This window comes from Bombina bombina, chromosome 1, assembly GCF_027579735.1.
Source record: "Bombina bombina isolate aBomBom1 chromosome 1, aBomBom1.pri, whole genome shotgun sequence".
NCBI classification, from domain to species: Eukaryota; Metazoa; Chordata; class Amphibia; order Anura; family Bombinatoridae; genus Bombina; species Bombina bombina.
The window spans coordinates 1,186,910,012-1,186,929,608 of record NC_069499.1 but is presented as its reverse complement, the minus strand read 5'-3'; the positions used below and the strand labels follow the sequence as shown (position 1 = coordinate 1,186,929,608).

The window sequence follows — 19,597 nt, the reverse complement described above, 5'->3', positions numbered from 1 at the left end:
TTTTTTCCACACCAAGAAAGAAAAACTTCCCAAATCTTTTGATAGGTTTTCCTTGTAACAGGTTATCGGGACTGAATTAAAGTGTCAACTACTGCATCTGAAAAGCCTCTTTGTTTTAAAATTAGGCATTCAATCTCCAAGCCTTCAAATTGAAAGACCTGAGATTTTGATGATATAAGGGGCCTTGAGACATTAGGTCATGACTTGTGGAATAGGCTATGGAAGACAAATGGAAATCTGAATCAGATCTACGAACAAAGTTCTGCCTGACCAAACTGGAAAAATAAGAACCACTTGAGAGCTTGTTTGATCCAATCACTCTTGGCAGCCAAACAGTTGGAGGAAAAATGTAAGCAAAATTAACCAAGGAGCTGCTAGAGCATCTTCAAAATCTGCACTCTGTATTTATAAAAATATCTGGGAAGTTTGATGTTCAAACAAGAAGCCATAAGGTCTATTTCTAGTAGTCCCTATTGAACTACATTCTGATTATAAACTTTAAGGTGTAGAAACCTTTCCCCAGGATGACTGGATTGGGGATTAAGATAATCTGCTTCCAAGTTGTTCACACCTGGATAATGATTGCAAAAATTGTACAGAAATTGTTCTCTGCCCAGGTTCAAGTTCTAGAAACCTCCTTCTTCACTAGGTAACTGTCAGTTTCAGAAAAGGTCAGCTCTGAAAGGCCCTAAAGATAGCATGGAGTATTGAAATTTTCACATCACCTTCTGAGAAGACCAAATGACTTGTGCTCTCCTTTACCCCATACTGCACCCAACCTGAAAAACTTGCATCTGTCGTGAAGGATGTCCCCAGAGAAATGGACTGGTGGTCTATTCACCCAGATATAGATTGCTTTGTTGTGGGATCCAAAAGGATAATTTGAGAAAGCTTAATGCAGCCTCCGCTAAGGCAAAAACATCAAAATTATAAAACCTTGTAAAAGGGAAGACCAAGGTACAGCCTTGCAAATTTGTTCTACAGAGGCCCCTTTCTTAAAGGCCCATGAAGTAGATGACAAACAAGTAGAATGAGTAGTAATCCTAACAGGTTGATCTTTTCCAGCTTCAAAGTAAGCTCTGCAAATTATACTCTTCAACCAAAAGGACAAGGACACCGCCGTAGACTTCTGGCCCTTACATTTACAGGAGAATTATATTAACAAGCTGGAAGACTGACGAAAATCCTTTGTTGCTTGTAGATAAAACTTTAACACCCTAACTACGTCCAAGTTATGTAGAAATCTTTCCTTTAGAGGATTAGGATTAGGACACAAGAAAGGAACAATTATTTCCTGATTAATATTCTCCACTGACACTACTTTAGGAAGAAAACAAGATTTTGTCCTTAGGACAGCCTTATCTTGATGGAACACTAGATAAAGAACCTCCCAAGAAAGAGCACCCAATTCAGACATCCTGCATGCTGAAGAAATTGCCAACAAGAAAAGTACATTTCAAAAAAGGAACTTTTTTATCCAAATAGGGCATACATTTAAAATGAAGATGTTGCAAAACTCTCAGAACCAAATTCAAACTCCACATGTGAGTTGAAGACTTGATCAGATTCTGAACAAAAGACTGAATGTTAGGTAACTGAGACAACTTCCTGTTTAACAGGACAGATAGTACAGAAATTTGACATTTTAGAGAACTTGCTGCAAGTCCCTTAACAAGACCCTCCTGCAAAAACGAAAAAAAATTATTTGAATTCACACGGAATGCCAGGAATAACCTCGTTGAGAACATCAGGAAAGATAAACCTTCCACACCTTGTGCTAAATCTTTCTTGTAACAGGTTTACGAGACTGAATAAGCGTCCCAATGACCAAGTCATTGTTCTCCAATCAATGCTATCCCCATAGGTCACTTTTGTTGTAGCTAGAGCACTTATTTGAGAACAATTCAAACTGTTAGCTCACATTAAAACATTTTAAGTGGGCTGCGGATTGCGGGGTATTTGAATTTCATATCTATGTTAAAAAGTAAGTTATAGCATATCTTCATTACAACTGATGAATTAAACTCCATCTAAAATATAACTAACATTCGGGGTCTGATTTTAAAAAGGGGAGAGTTTACCATCACTTTAAGTAGAAAAACCCTCTCTTCTGTGAACTATCCACTGAGGGTATATGAGAAATTCACCTCTCTCTTCTTGAGAAAACACCTCTCTCTTCTTTCGCTCTCCTTGACGAGGCAAAGAACTGCTGGAAAAGAAAGGGAAGTAGGAGGGATATGTATAAAGCTCTGGTAGGGTGTCTTTGCCCCCTCCAGGGGGACAGGTGATGTAATCCATAGAGTAAGGATCGTAGACTCTCACTACCATTAGAAAAAAATTAAATATTTAGTGTGATGTAACATAAAAAATGTAACTGCTAATAGCATGTGGGCTATGCGAGTGCATTATGTGTGCACACTTACCTCAGATGCACCCACTCCATTATGCTTTCCAGCTGCAGAAATGACTGCTTCCAGTAGAGAGCCCATCCAGTACTGAGCACATTACAGCAGAAGACCTATCTATGGAGTATATTGATGACCCAACAGGAGGAAGCAAAGGGACAGATCCCTGGGACACCTGTGGCAGGATTGTGACTAACTCCTTCACTGGGAGTAATTATGTCAATACTCCAATCTCCCCACTGTCTCTAAGTAGTAGCTCTATGAGGGGGGGGGGTGAATGGGCTTAAAATCAGTCTTAACAAAGAATATGGAGCACCTCAATTCTCCACCTTCCTCACTTTCTTCACTTAAAAGAAACTTAAAGTGCAGTAACAAACCCTTTAAAAAAACAAACCCAAAAATACATTATTTATTCTTACCTGATAAATTAATTTCTTTCTTGGTGGTGAGAGTCCACAATTTCTAACTGTTGGGAATTCATCACCAGACCACCAGAAGGAGGTAAAGACACCATATACCAGAACTTTAATATCCCTCCCACTTCCCTGTACCCCTTAGTCTATCATATAGCTAAGAAAACAGGAGGAATAAAAAGTAGGAAAGACAGTAAGGTAAAGAGGTGCAAACCAGAATTGCTGCCATCCAAAATGGAAAAATGTGTGGGTTTGTAGAATCTCACCACCAAGAAAGAAATGTTATCAGGTAAGAATGAATTGTGTTTTTTTTAAGGTGGTGAGAGCCCACGATTCCTAACTGCTGGGAACTAATACCCAAGCTGTGGAGTCAACAAAAAATGGGTGGGACAAACAAAAAAGACAGATATCTATTAACTGACATGACAGCCTTAAGAACATTTTTTCGGCTGAAGCAAACACATCAAATTGATAAAATTCTGTAAAAGTATGCAGAGACAACCAAGTTGCTGCCTTGCCAATCTGATCTACTGAATCCTCAATTTTAAAAGCGCAGGAAATAGACACTGAATAAGCTGTAATATATAATGGCGGGGACTGACCAACCTCCAAGTATGCCTTATGAATCACACTTTTCCACCTGGAAGCTAAGGAGACAGAGGTTGCCTTCTGACCCTTGTATTTACCTGAAAACAAAACAAATAAGGACTGACAAAACACCTTAGCGACTTGAAGATAAAATATCAGAGCCCTAACTACATACAGATTGTGTAACAACCTCTGATTATAATACTTTAGATTCGAACATAAGGAAGATACCTCAATTTCCTGATTAATATTCTCTGAAGAAATCACTTTAGGTAAGAAACTAGAGTGAGTATGCAAAACAGTCTTGTCCTGATGAAACACTAGATATGGAGGATCAAAGGAAAGAGCTGAAAATTCAGATACCCACCTGGCAGAAGAAATAGCTTCAAACAGAGGAAACTGTAAAACCCTCAACACTAAATTTAGGTTCCATAGAGGAAAATCGGTCTAATTCGAACCAGAGCTTGAAAAAAGGCTTGAATATCTGGAAGTTTAGCAAACTTCTTATGGAATAGAACAGAAAGCACAGAAATATTACCCTTTAAAGTACAAGTCGACAAACCCTTATCTAATCCATCTTGCAAAAAATGGAAGAATGCAAAGAATTCTAAAGGAATACCAAGAAGAACCTCGCTTCACACACCAAGAAAAACAAGCCTTCCAGACCTTATGATAATTTTTTCTCGCAAAAGATTTACAAACCTAAATTATCTACAACTGATTCAGAAAAACCCCTTTCAACCTCCAAGCAGTCAAACTAAGATAACAAGTACCAAAATATTGCAAACAAGGAAAAATTAAATAAATGTGATATGATAAGAAAAACCCAAGGAAATGTGTTATATATATGGTGCCATTAATATATGTAAAACCGTGAAAATAAATATAGGTAAAGTTTGTATAAGGATATGTATAATCTTCCTGGCACTCTTCAGTCTTCTGTGTGGTCTCTTTTGATCCTCATAAAAAAGAAGAAGAAATATGCCACATAGCGTAATTCTGTAACTTTGTTGCAATACAAAACTTGTGTCTGTGCAAATGGTTACTCACATGCGGTGGAGCTATAACCAAGCTCAGGTAGAAGCGCACACCCACTTTTATACTGTTGGGTAAACAGATTCTTGTACCGGTTGTTCAGATTAATGAATTTATTAAAATACAATTTATAAAATATATAAAATAGCGTCACCAGACCTGCTTACATCACCTCATGTAATAAGTTATAGGCAATACAATGTAGTAATTGCTCAATATGAGCTTAACAGGTTACTAGAAACCGAGGTAAGGAGTGTAGAAGCTGAACCACACAACCTCCCCCAGAAAGTCCAGTCGCTGTTGCTCTTCTTATTGGTGTGCAGGTATTATGGAAGGCGCCAGAGAACAATAAATCCAACGTACGTTTCGCAATAAGCTTTATCAAGGATGGTGTGCGCATGTCCAGAAACTCAATTTAAGTCATTCAAAATTCTTAGACCGGATATCCGGTACACAGTCCTCCATCTTTAAAATGGGCAAACATTAAAATTTATGGTCATCAAGAAACTCCATGTGGGAATATTCAGAGTGAGGGCATTTACCAATATATGCATGAACATTGTTAAGGGTAGATATTAAACAAAAGGATGTTCAAATTCATTAGACGAACATGTTTCATTCTACCAGTATACAAAATACAGAAATATATTCACAATTAATATGTAATATGTTAATACGGAGCATAAGAAAGTTAATACAGAGCGTAAAAAAGTTAAACATATTAAAAATATTTTAAAATTATTTCATATTCGTATTATTCTCATTATTCTCGAAAATCGAATCATATGCGTTTTGTAAATAAAATATATCCTATTCATAGTGCTCTTAGGGTAATTGATATACAAATAGTTTGCAAATGTAAATGTCTAACTAATACCAGTTATTATAATTCGGTTTAGGATCATATTTGTACACTTATTAATTCTTTTTTCTGATTTCCAATAATCCATTAATATTAGGGATAGGAAATTTTATGCTTCATTGATTTCCCAAAAAATACTTAAAAAATACTTATTAAAGAGTGTTTCATGGAAAGTTAAAGGATATGTTAATTAATATGTAAGTTGTTTATAAGAAATGATGGAGTTCGAAATCCTTATTAAGGCCATTTGGTATCAGACTGTCCATAATATGGATCCATTTCATCTCCAGACGACCTAATTGATTCTGTATATCACCTCCTTTCCACCCATATTCTACCTTTCTGATGCCCAGAAACTCAAGATCTTCTACTCTTCTGTTGTGTTTTTTATCAAAATGGGCCGATAATGTGTGTTTTTGAAAACCTTTCCTTATATTATATATATGCTCATTTAGTCTAGTTTTTAAAAGCCTGGAGGTACGGCCTATGTAAATTAGATTGCTCGTGCAACGTAACAGATATATTACATTTTTTCCATCCATTGAATAAAATTTGTTGCAAATTTTGGGTCCCTTTTTCATTTCTTTACAGGCATTACAGAACTGGCACCTTCTAAAACCTTCTTGTAATACTGGTAACCAGTTTTTTGAATTAATACCCTCTGTCTTGTTTGCTATTTTGTGGGTCAGTTGTACTTTTAGATTTGGAACCTTTTTAAACATTATATATGGTTTATCATTTATAAGTTCAGATAGACTTGGGTCTCTAAATAAGATTCCCCAATGTTTTTGTATAATTTCTCTGACTTCTTTACTCTGGGTACTGTGTTGTAAAATAAGTCTACTTGTTGAATTGTCTGTTTTGGATAACCAGTTACTGCTTTGTTTATACTGGAGTAGATTTTTTCTGTCCAAGTTTGCCACCTCTTCTATTTTTTCTTCTAAAAAATCCTTAGAGTAGTTCTTCTCTATAAATCTTTCTTTTAATATTTTCGATTGAGTGTGAAAGACAGCTTCATCCCTACAATTACGCCTAAGGCGCATAAATTGTCCCTTTGGTATATTATTTAGTCAGTGTCTTTGATGACAACTATTTAAATTAATATAATTATTTACATCAATACTCTTGAAGAAATTTTTTGTTTTTAATCTCTCCTTTTCTATATATATTTCCAAATCAAGAAACTCTACTTTGGTTCTACTCTGATTCCATGTAAGGGTTATATTAAACTCATTGCCTTTTAGGTATTCTTTAAATTCGTTCAATTGGCCCTCCGTTCCTGACCAAATCAGGAACAAATCGTCTATGTAACGACGATAGGACACCAGATATTGCGCCCAGGGGGAATTCAAGATATATAAATTTTCCCAATTGGCCATGTATAAGTTGGCATAACTGGGCGCAAATCTGGTGCCCATCGCCGTTCCACTTATCTGTAAATAATATATTTTATTAAACCAAAAGTAGTTAGTCTCTAGGATGATCCTAATACCATCCAAAATAAATTGTAGCTGTTTAGGATCAAGGGTTATGTCCTCTTTTAGGATGTCACGTACTGAAGTAATCCCTAATTCAGTATCTATTATGGTATATAGGGATGTGACATCTCCAGTGACCAACATCCACTCTTTATTCCATTGAATGTCTTCCAAATGATTTAATATACTAATGGTGTCTTTCAGATAGGATTTTGTATTCTTAACATATGTTTGTAGGAATGAATCTATATATGCTGATAGATTGCTAGTGTGTGAATTTACCCCAGACACAATGGGCCTCCCTAGAGGGTTTATGGGATCTTTATGGATTTTAGGGAGTATATAAAAACTGGCAGTTTTGGGGAATTGGTTGCATAGATATTGATACTCCTTATTTAAAATACCTTCTTTAAGTCCTTCGTTCAAGTATTTCTCAATTCTTTTTCTATAAACAAAAACAGGGTTTGAGTCTAATTTCTTATATGTGTTTAAATCATTCAGTTGTCTGAGACACTCTTCATTATACTTTTCACTGTCCATTATAACAGTGCCGCCGCCCTTATCGGCCGGCTTCACCACTATCTTGTCATTTTTCTGTAATTCTTTTAATGCTATTTGTTCCTCTTTAGTCAGATTTGAAGTGTAGTTGGTTTTGAGATGTTTAATGTCTCTGTGAACTAATTCTAAAAACGTTTCCATTGGGGCTGACCTATATTGCCTAGGATTAAATGATGACCTATTTCTGACTTCTGCATGTTTATATTTATTCGAGTCAGGAATCTTATTGTTCACAATAGGACTATTGAAAAAGTATTTTTTAATACACAAATTACGTATAAATTTCTGCACTCCTATGTAAGTATCAAATTTGTTGATTCTATAGCTGGGTGCGAAATTAAGACCTCTGTCTAAAACTGAAATTTGTGCTTTTGTTAGTTCTATCTTAGATAGGTTGAAAATACCTTTTCCTGTCTTTTCATTGTTATTTTTAGTTATTGCAGATTTCTTATTATTGATTGTTTTATTCTTTTTTCTTAGTACTCTGTTCTGTCCATATTCCTTCTCCTTTTGTTGAACAGATCCGAGTTTGTTCGATTGTATTTTCTTTTGCCTGCTTCTAAAAAAACCTTCTCATCTTCCTCTGAACTAAATCTGTTTAGATCCTCAAATCTGTTATATGTCGGGACATCTTCCTGATAATAGACTCTTTGTTTTTTAAAGGGATTTCTGGGTTGCTGCCAGTCATTATCTTCCTTCCTTTCTTGCTCTATACGATGGTAATTTCCCTTATGTTGGGCATAGTTGCTATTCCCTGACTGATATTGATTATTTTTGTACCCTTGTCTGGAGTCCTTTTCGTTGTTATGGGAATAATAGTTTTCTCTCTCTCTATGTGCCAGAGTATGATAGTGATGTTTGTTTTTATTACCATTATTATATGTGTTCCTATTGTTATGTCCTGTTCTAAATTCACTATATCTATTCTCTAGAACAGTTTTTCCTTTACCATTATTATAATTATTTGCTCTCATATTCTTGATTTTAAAGTTCCTTTCCTTTCTTTCTTTGTAATCCTCATGATCTCTAAAGTATTTCTTTCTCTTGGTATTTTTTATTTCTTTCTTTAAGGTATCCAAATTCTCAGCTATTTTTTGTGATAATTCATCATAACTTTTATTGTTCATATGTGGAATAATTTTTTGCTCTAACATATTGATTTCTTCATTTGCTTCATCTAATAGTTTTTTTCTCTCACTTATAATTAGATTCATTAGTTTTTTAGTGCATTCCTCTAAAATGTGATTCCATTTTGTTATGAACATTAAATTATCTTGTCCAAATGTGGGATTCTTTAATATTCTCAAACCCCTCGGTGTGATTTGTTCCTTTAAATACTTTTCTAAAGTAACTATTTCAAGATGGTATTTAATCTCCTTGGACATGAGTTTTTCTACTTCTCTTAACATATTCTCCAGGGACTCGTTGGTGTTCTCAGAGTTTTCAAAAAAATCATCCGCACATGATGTAGTTGTGCGTCTATTCAGAAATAGAGACATATTGGTTTCTATTACCCTTTAAGGGATCTAATCTAGCTGAATTAGAATCTACCTGCAAATTTATATTTCTAAACCAGCTTGAAACAACTAAGGTGACTCGGATGTGGAATATGTATAAAAATAAATATGAATATAAATAAAAATACAAATAAAAATCTATCTGTAACTTTCTATGGTATTTACTAGTGGATACAGTTATTAAGTGTGAATATACCTGATTCTACAAATGCAACATAGCGTGTTGCTAAAAAATGTGTCTATAGTCCGAATATGAAAGAACCTATTGTCCTAAAATTCACACTAACCCTCTGTGTGACTTCGTACTGTCTACACAAGTGCTGAAATGAGTGTCTAATGTTAAATACAAATATAACTTAATAGCAAAAAAAAAAAATATATCAAAATGAGTGCGATACAGTAATAAGAGAACTTACATAGAGTTCATTTTGATCGCTCGTGATAATTATCAAAAAGTGCTACACAATATTATAACATTAAAAGATATCTATATTAACTAAACAATATGGCCTCGTGCACAAAAAACGTGGTATAGAGACGTGGTATGAAAAATAGAAATGATAACAAGTACCAAAATATCACAAACAAGGAAAAATTAAATAAATGTGATATGATAAGAAAAACCCAAGGAAATGTGTTATATATATGGTGCCATTAATATATGTAAAACCGTGAAAATAAATATAGGTAAAGTTCGTATAAGGATATGTATAATCTTCCTGGCACTCTTCAGTCTTCTGTGTGGTCTCTTTTGATCCTCATAAAAAAGAAGAAGAAATATGCCACATAGCGTAATTCTGTAACTTTGTTGCAATACAAAACTTGTGTCTGTGCAAATGGTTACTCACATGCGGTGGAGCTATAACCAAGCTCAGGTAGAAGCGCACACCCACTTTTATACTGTTGGGTAAACAGATTCTTGTACCGGTTGTTCAGATTAATGAATTTATTAAAATACAATATATAAAATATATAAAATAGCGTCACCAGACCTGCTTACATCACCTCATGTAATAAGTTATAGGCAATACAATGTAGTAAGTGCTCAATATGAGCTTAACAGGTTACTAGAAACTGAGGTAAGGAGTGTAGAAGCTGAACCACACAACCTCCCCCAGAAAGTCCAGTCGCTGTTGCTCTTCTTATTGGTGTGCAGGTATTATGGAAGGCGCCAGAGAACAATAAATCCAACGTACGTTTCGCAATAAGCTTTATCAAGGATGGTGTGCGCATGTCCAGAAACTCAATTTAAGTCATTCAAAATTCTTAGACCGGATATCCGGTACACAGTCCTCCATCTTTAAAATGGGCAAACATTAAAATTTATGGTCATCAAGAAACTCCAAGTGGGAATATTCAGAGTGAGGGCATTTACCAATATATGCATGAACATTGTTAAGGGTAGATATTAAACAAAAGGATGTTCAAATTCATTAGACGAACATGTTTCATTCTACCAGTATACAAAATACAGAAATATATTCACAATTAATATGTAATATGTTAATACGGAGCATAAGAAAGTTAATACAGAGCGTAAAAAAGTTAAACATTAAAAATATTTTAAAATTATTTCATATTCGTATTATTCTCATTATTCTCGAAAATCGAATCATATGCGTTTTGTAAATAAAATATATCCTATTCATAGTGCTCTTAGGGTAATTGATATACAAATAGTTTGCAAATATAAATGTCTAACTAATACCAGTTATTATAATTCAGTTTAGGATCATATTTGTACACTTATTAATTCTTTTTTCTGATTTCCAATAATCCATTAATATTAGGGATAGGAAATTTTATGCTTCATTGATTTCCCAAAAAAATACTTAAAAAAATGATGACCATAAATTTTAATGTTTGCCCATTTTAAAGATGGAGGACTGTGTACCGGATATCCGGTCTAAGAATTTTGAATGACTTAAATTGAGTTTCTGGACATGCGCACACCATCCTTGATAAAGCTTATTGCGAAACGTACGTTGGATTTATTGTTCTCTGGCGCCTTCCATAATACCTGCACACCAATAAGAAGAGCAACAGCGACTGGACTTTCTGGGGGAGGTTGTGTGGTTCAGCTTCTACACTCCTTACCTCGGTTTCTAGTAACCTGTTAAGCTCATATTGAGCAATTACTACATTGTATTGCCTATAACTTATTACATGAGGTGATGTAAGCAGGTCTGGTGACGCTATTTTATATATTTTATATATTGTATTTTAATAAATTCATTAATCTGAACAACCGGTACAAGAATCTGTTTACCCAACAGTATAAAAGTGGGTGTGCGCTTCTACCTGAGCTTGGTAATAGCTCCACCGCATGTGAGTAACTATTTGAACAGACACAAGTTTTGTATTGCAACAAAGTTACAGAATTACGCTATGTGGCATATTTCTTCTTCTTTTTTATGAGGATTAAAAGAGACCACACAGAAGACTGAAGAGTGCCAGGAAGATTATACATATCCTTATACGAACTTTACCTATATTTATTTTCACGGTTTTACATATATTAATGGCACCATATATATAACACATTTCCTTGGGTTTTTCTTATCATATCACATTTATTTCAGTCAAACTAAGAGATTGAAGATTTTGATAAAAGAAGGGACCTGGAGATAACAGATATGGACACTGAAGAAGATGCCATAGGGGAACACTAAACATCTGAACCAGATCGGCATACCAAGTCCTGCGAGGCAACACAAGTACTATTAGAAGAGTTAAATACGTTCCTGTTGGATCCGCGCAATCATTCTGGTAAGAGGCAATATAGATGGAAAGAGGTAAACTAGAAGAAATGGCCAAGGAACCGCTAAGGCATCTATCAGTTCTGCCTGAGGATACCTAGACCTCTCTCCATATCTGGGTAGTTTGTGATTTAGGAGAGACGTTATTCTATCTCTTACAGGCCCCAATGAAGAACCAACTTATAAAAAACATTCAGATTGAGAGACCATTCTCCCGAATTAAGAGTCTGATGAATCAAGTCAACCCCAGTTGTTGACTATGGGAATATGGATTGCTGATATGGTACACTGGTGAGATTCTGCCCAAGCTAGGATACAAGCTACCTCCTTCATTGCTAAGGCACTGTGAGTAGCAACATGGTTATTGACATACACTACTGCTGCGATGTTGTTGAATTGAAAACAAATAAATTGAACAGATCTGGGAAGGGGCTAAGCCTGTAGAGCTAGGAAGATTGCACAAAATTCTAAGATATTGATTGCTAACCTCGCCTCTTGAAAAAAACCTCATTGAGATCTCTGAGAACCCCAGACTACATCCCAACCTGAGAGAATCGCGTCCATGGTAATTATTTCCTGAACAGACGAAGAAAAGACATAACCAAGGAAACTGGATTGGGAGACGGCCACCAAGACAGGCACTGTCTAACTGAGGAGTCCAACTGAATTGGTTATGTTCCACTGGTTCCACTGGTGAAGGTAAAACCTTGCAAAAATGCATGTCTGATTCTGCAACCATCAGACTTACTACTTCTATACACTGGGCCACTGAAGCCAGAGGTACTGGCTGAAGATTCCAACAAGCATATTGAAGCTTGAGTTTTTGTTGATCTGTTAGGTATAGACACATTGATACTGAATCTATAGTCACCCCCAAGAAGGACACTCTTGTAAGCTACTGTGGTGAGGTACACCCTTCATTACTGGCCGCTAGTTGGAGGGTTCCAAAGTGTTGGTATAGTTCATAGTATCTGAGGGCAAAGCATAGATGTAGGGGAACAGTCAAGGTTGGCAACAGGCAGGGAATGTGGCACAACAGTTTAATCCAAGAGAGTAGTTAAGACAGATGTGAAGTCAATACACAGTCTGGTAACAAGGTACAGAATCAGCAGGCAAAAGTGTAGTCAAGTTCAGGCAAAAATGGTCAGATGAATAATTCAGCAATACACAGCAAAGCACACCCTAGGAGCAAGTCCAACTAAAGTTATTGAAAGTGCTGAGTATTTATAGCGGTAGCTGATGGCAGATTTACCACAGCTGGCAGGCAGGTGGAGCCAAAGAGTAAAAACAAAACAATATAACAGGTTAGAAAAATAGAGCAGAAGCTAAGGTTAACCTGTGGCTTAGAAGTTACTCACTGCACTACAAACCAGCAGTCCTGGTTTCAATACCCACATAGGCCGTGACAGAACTCTTGGTAATATTTGCCCTCCAACCATGACTGTGAAGAAACCAAAGCAGTTTTTCGGTATGAGCAGTCGCTAAAGGTATAGATGGTGCATGAACAAAAATATCATCCAATTATGGAGCTACAGCTATACCATGAATTCTGACAACAGAAGGCATAGCCTCCAGAATTTTGGTAAAAACTCTGGGAGTTGTAGCTAGACCAAAAGGAAGAGCTACTAGCGTAACAGATAACTGTTGGCTCTGATAGCATTGTTATTAGTGATACTCCATTGTCCCCTATACTAACAGGGCATTTTGAAGAATAAAGACATATATATTAAAACAAATTTAAATCTGGCATGATAATACTGCACACTACTTTATTAGCTGCTAGCTACTGAGAGGAACGATACCAGGATCAGACAATATGACACTCATGAGTAGCAAGCTTTAATATTGTGAGACCATTCTGAGTATTCACTTCTACTTCTTATACAGGCAAGGGTTTTAAGCACCATTTAACAACTGTATTTTAGTGGCATACATAAATCCACCCACTACCACCAGTATTATTTATATACACTGGTCAGTCATCTAAATTAAAGATCTTCTTAGAGGTTTACTGTTAGAATGTGTAAGTAGGAAATCATTTACATGCTCTATGATCATTAAGAAGTTTAGAGGACCACATTGACTTCAGGCCAGATTTATTGTCCATTCATACCTCTGTGTTACATTATCACGGTGCTAATATCCTGTGTTTTTATATTGTGTGTAACTCTATTTTAATTTATTTTTATTTTCAAAGAAAAATTATGTTTAAACCTTTTCTGGTATTTCCTGCCTATTAGTCTGGGCTTAGAGTGCTATACATGCATCCTCTTTAGTGAAAGTTTTTATTTTTTCCACTTTCTGACATTTTACAAACGGAAAATATCTGACCAGAAAGGATAAATGAAGAAACTGACGATGCTCCTTGTGAATAGGAATATGAAGGTATCAATCCTTCAAATTTATATTAGTCATGCATGGAAGAATAGATCTGATCATTTCCATCTTGCAAGAAACAACCCTCAAGAATTTGTTTAAGGTTTTCAGTTCCAAAATGGGTCTGAAGGCTCCTTCCTTCTTTGGAACAATAAATAGGTTGGAGTAAAACCCCTTTCCCTGTTCTGATAAAGGAACAGGAACCATCACCCTCATGTGTTCTAGATGTTGAATACACAAAAAAAGGCAGATCTCATTTCTTGCCTTTTTGAAATATGAGACATAAGAAAATTCCCTCGAGGAGGCCATGATTGAAAAACAATCCCGACCCCTTGAGAAATAATCTCTAGAACCCAAGGATCCTGAACAGACAGAGACCAGGCCTTCTGGAAAAGGCTCAATATGCCCCCTACCAGAAACTGGTTTGGTTCAGGGGCCACAGCTTCATGCAGATTTTGCATTGGAAGGAGATTTCTTAGCCTGCTTGGACTTATTCCACACTGGGCTTCCAGGTGGACTTTGTGGAGTCTGGCCTTTGAGAAGAAAATGACTTCTAATTTCTAGACTGACGAAAGGAGCAAAAGTGATTATTAGATTAGCCCCTGAACTTGAGTTTCTTATCCTGGTGAAGAAAAACTCCCTTGCCATCAGTAACAGTAGAAATAATAGAAACCTGGACCAAAAAGGATTTTCCCTTGAAAGAATACAGATAAAAGTCTGGTTTTGGAGACCATGTCTGGAGACCAAGACTTCAACCATAAGGCCCTCCTAGTAAGGATAGCTAGAGCCGTATTTGATATGAATAATCTCAATAATCGCATCACATTTAAAGAAGTTAGCTAATCTTAAAAAATGTATACACTCCTGAATATCGTCTAAGCAAGATTCTAAACTAACTCAGATAATGAATCGCACCAGCAAAATAAGCAATACCAACAGATGGTTGAAATAAAAGTCCCCTTTAAAGTAAGGTTTTCCGGAGGTAGTTTTACAACTTTCTATCCATAGGCTCTCTAAAAGAACGTCTGTCTTCCAAAGGGATAGTGGTCCTTTTTAACAAAGTATAAATGGCTTCATCCACCTTATGAATGGTTTTCCAAAGTTTTAAATTATAAGTTGGAACTGGGAACATTTTCTTAAATTTTTGATAAGCAAGGAAGGGGACTCCAGGTTGGTCCCATTCCTTAGAGATAATCTCAGACACCGTGTCTGGAACAGGAAAAACATCCACAATTTTAGCCCCACTCCTGGTATAGGGTATATTTCCCCCTCTGATAGGAAATTCTTGCAGAGTGCACTGCAGTGTGTTCTGTATCAGAAATGGCTGCCAGCAGAGGGAGGGATGTACAGCAAAGAGCACTAATCATGAGCACAGCGGGAAACTAAGTTAACCTTCTCCAAGCTGAAGCACAAAGGAAACCTCACTGTGTGATTAGAGGCCCGACGCAGTGCACACAAAAACGTCCCCTCAGGTACTCTACAGTGCTTCAGATAGCTCACAGCGCTGCAACACGAAGATCTGGAGAAGTAAAATTCAGCTGCTGCAATAATGACAAACACCGGCACAAACAAATTAAAGGGGCCACTACTGAAAAAAAAGTCAAACACATTTAAAAACTCAGAACACTATCTGAATAAAGTCCCACTGCATATAGTCCTAATCATTTCACAGCTATGATGATAAGATAGCTTAATAACAATGTGCCATAGTGTTACCCTGAAATCTGGCTATGATGAACATTTAACACTGTACCTACTGATGACCTGTGGGCTGTGTGAGTGTAAGGAACATTTACAATGCAGACACCCACTCCACTGTACTTAGCCAAATGAGACATGAGGATACAGTAGCGAGTTCCTCCAGAACTCTGCTATACAGTAGAGCATATCCAGAGGGAGTGCATCTACATAGAGAGACAGGAAGAGGCTAAAGGACCAGTCCCAGCGATACAACTCCTGCAGGAGAATTATATTGCACAGATAGTACTCTCCTATGCCCCTCTCTTCAAGGATTCACCTTTTGAGGGGAACACGGGATCAAGGATCCCCTTTCATCTTAAATAAGATCCTGAGCACCTCAATCATCACCTGCTGCTGGAGAGGCAAGGAAAGACTGGGAGGTTCACAGAAGTGGAAAGGATATTAAAGTTCTAGTGTAGGGTGTCTTTGCCTCTTCCTGGTGGCCAGGTGATGAATTCCCAACAGTTAGGAATTGTGGACTCTCAGCACCGTAAGAAATAAATACATTTCGGGAGCTGACAGATTGTGATCAATCCGAAGATTGAGTTATGAACTTTAAAATTTCTAGTACTCACAAGTAAAAAGAGTCATTTAAGAGATCCAATGTGTTGTGTTTCCCAAGTGAGCCTTTAAATATGTATTTAACCCCTATGTTAGGATTAAACATATAGGTAGAAAGGAACATTAATAGAAATATTACATGCTCTATTGAATCTATGAATGTATTTTGCTATTATGTCCCTGTAATAGCATCCTAATCTTACCATTCCTGAAGTCCTTGGGACCTTCAGCTTGGGATGTTTGCCATATTCTACTTTTTCTAAAGATATCCTCCTCCATTTAAAGAAAATTAACAATACTGATTGGTTAACCTGATCAATCAAATGTGACAGATGTACAGGCGAAATCATCCATGCAGCTTAAATATATAAACAAATCAAGGCCAGGTTGAAATTTTCATTGTTACTCTTTAAATCAACATTTCGATTATATTATGATTAGTAATTTGTTCTCAAAAATATGATTTTTTTTTTGTTGTTGTTTTATTTCTATCTATGATTTTTTTCAAAAACAGTAGATACCGCTACATACCTGCTGCCAAGTTACTCTGTCAACTGTAGTTTCCTCAGACATTAATTTTTGTTGTTGATGGAGTCTCAGAAATATTTCAGAAACATCCCTAAGAGATAAAAAATAAATGCAAGTTAACTACTTATTCTACAATTAATTCTACAATCAAGCTACATATATAGTTACAAATCACAATAAATGTATATAATGGAATAACATTTTTTTTAGGATGTCTAATGTACACACATAACATAAAGCAACTATAGGAAAGTGTCTCCGGCTTGCAATGCTCAAGGAAGACCTGAAGCCTGTAGTAATTTTTAAAAATAATCTGTTTGAGATTACAGTCAATAAAAAATGTTTCAGACAACCAAGGGCCCGTTTCCATTAAGCGATAAAAAATATAGCTGTGAGCTACCAAAGTGGCTGACAGCTAAAAGTAATACACGGCTCCATTTGCATACTAGTTTTCCATTGAAAAAGTTTGAGCAGTGCGTGCACTCGCTCTTTTCGAGTCAATGTAAGTTAACGTTCCGTTAACACTGCCAACCTGTGTCAGATTCTATAAGAAAAGAGCCCCTTAACAAGTTCATTGCTTTGGAAACACTACCTTACTCTATAAAAATTAAAAGCATACCTAGGTAGGCTGTGGATAATTTGGGTTAGATTACAAGTGTAACCATTACAAGTGGCGAGCTTGCTGTAGCAATTAGCGATTATAAAATTAGCCAGAGATCAGATCTCGTGTTAATGTTATAAATGTGCCCCAAATGGCCCCAAAATACTGTCTAGCGTATTTTATTAAAAAATAAAGATAGCAGCATCTTTACTTTTTAATAAAATTGCTGTGCTAGGCAGTATTTTGGGGCTAAAGTTGGTGGGAGTGGGTTGCCTTTACATTGTGGTCTATGGGAATTGTGTGTCCCCTGTAAATATATATGTATATGCTTATATACATACATATTTAAGTGTATATACACATAAATATACAGTATACATATATATATATAATCATAAACATATATATTTAAAATTGCTGCCATTGCTGCGCGACTTTCCTCCTCTGCTGCGCTGAAGTTCTGATACCGTTTCTGACAACATCAAAACTCAGCTTTCATAGGAGCCTATGGAAGCATGCTCTCATGAGCGCAATGCTTCCCAGCAATGGGAACGCAAAGTCGCATTGCTGTGAACTTGTAATACCAGTGCACATTAGCGTGGTATTACACAGTGGAGCGCAAATATCACTTTCATGAAAGCGATATTTAACACTCGACTTGTAACCTGATCCTAAGGAGCCTATCTGTCAACTGCAAATTTGCCGGAATTCCGCAGCGTAATTGTTGCGAGCTTGATCCGACCTAGTTTTCAAGGCCTACATACCGGCAAATGTTTAAATTTGTGACGTAACATACAATCCGCCGGTCTCAATCTGACGCAGATCGATGCTTATGTCATTACAGATGTTCCGAATACACATTCTGCTCTATTTGACACTTTTTCAAAGTTATCAAACTTTTAACAGGTACGCTCGCGGCTATTGAAGCCCAGCGTACCTGGTTTTTATTCCGCCACCCTGGAGACCGCAGATGCCATAGAAATCGATGGGAGTCTGAAAGCACCAAAAGCTTATGTTCGATGCTGCCAGATATCCCATTGATTTATATGGTTGAAAACAAGTTACGTTTACACCTAACACCATAACATAAACCCTGAGTCTAAACACCCCTAATCTGCCGCCCCGATATTGCCACAACCTAAATAAAGTTATTAACCCCTATTCCGCCGCTCCCCGACACCGCCACCACTAAATAAATGTATTAACCCCTAAACCTCTTGCCTCCCACATCACTACCACTAACTAAACCTATTAATCCCTAAACCATCAGCCCCCCACATCGCCAAAAAATAAAATAAGCTATTAACCCCTAAACCTAACAACATCCCTATCTTCAAATAAATTTAAACTTACCTGTAGAATTAAAATAAACTATATTAAACTATTAATTAACCTACCCTAACTATTATCCTACAATTAAATTAAACTACTAATTAAATAAAATAAATTACATATTAAAAAACCTAACCCTACTCAAATTAAATATACAATTTGAACATTATTAAAAGTACTAAATTACAGAAAAAAACAAACACTAAGTTACAAAAAAAACAAACACTATATTATGAAAAATAAAAAAACCCCAAAGAAATCAGCTATTTTACCTGTAAAAAAAAATAACAACACCCCCCAACAGTAAAACCCACCACCCAACCAACCAACCCCCCCCAATTTAAAAAAACTATCTAAAATAACCTAAGGATTTGAGCAGCTCTCATTCTATTGGCTGTTCCAATCAGCCAATAGGATGAGAGCTCAATCCTATTGGCTGATTGGAACAGCCAATCGGGTGTGCACTGCTCAAATCCTATTGGCTGATTGGAACAGCGAATATGATTTTAGCAGCTCTAATCCTATTGGCTGATTGAAATCTTTCAGCCAATAGGAATGCACGGGACGTCATCTTGGATGGCGTCACTTGCATCGAAATTCCAGTTTACGGCGGTGACCTATGAAAAGGATGCTCCGCACCGGATGACTTCAGGATGGACCCGCTCCGCGCCTGGTAGATGAAGATAGAAGATGCCGTCTGGATGAAGACTTCTTGCTGCCTGGATGAGGACTTCACCGGCTGGATGAAAATCGACGAGGCCGCCTGGATGAAGACTTCTTTCCGGCAGGATAGATCCTTCAAGCGGGACTTCAATAACTGTAAGTGGATCGTCGGGGGTTAGTG

The 19,597-nt window shown here is 36.6% G+C and overlaps 1 protein-coding gene across 3 annotated transcripts in view; it reads right to left on the bottom strand.

Annotated features, from left to right (window-relative positions):
• Window positions 1-19,597, bottom strand: part of GJC1 (gap junction protein gamma 1) — a 105,989-nt gene that overhangs the window by 17,531 nt on the left and 68,861 nt on the right. For all 3 annotated transcript variants that reach the window (XM_053699950.1, XM_053699952.1, XM_053699951.1), the window contains exon 3: window positions 16,824-16,911. The gene's annotated coding sequence lies outside the window, so the exon portion shown is untranslated. The remainder of the gene's footprint in view (window positions 1-16,823; window positions 16,912-19,597) is intronic.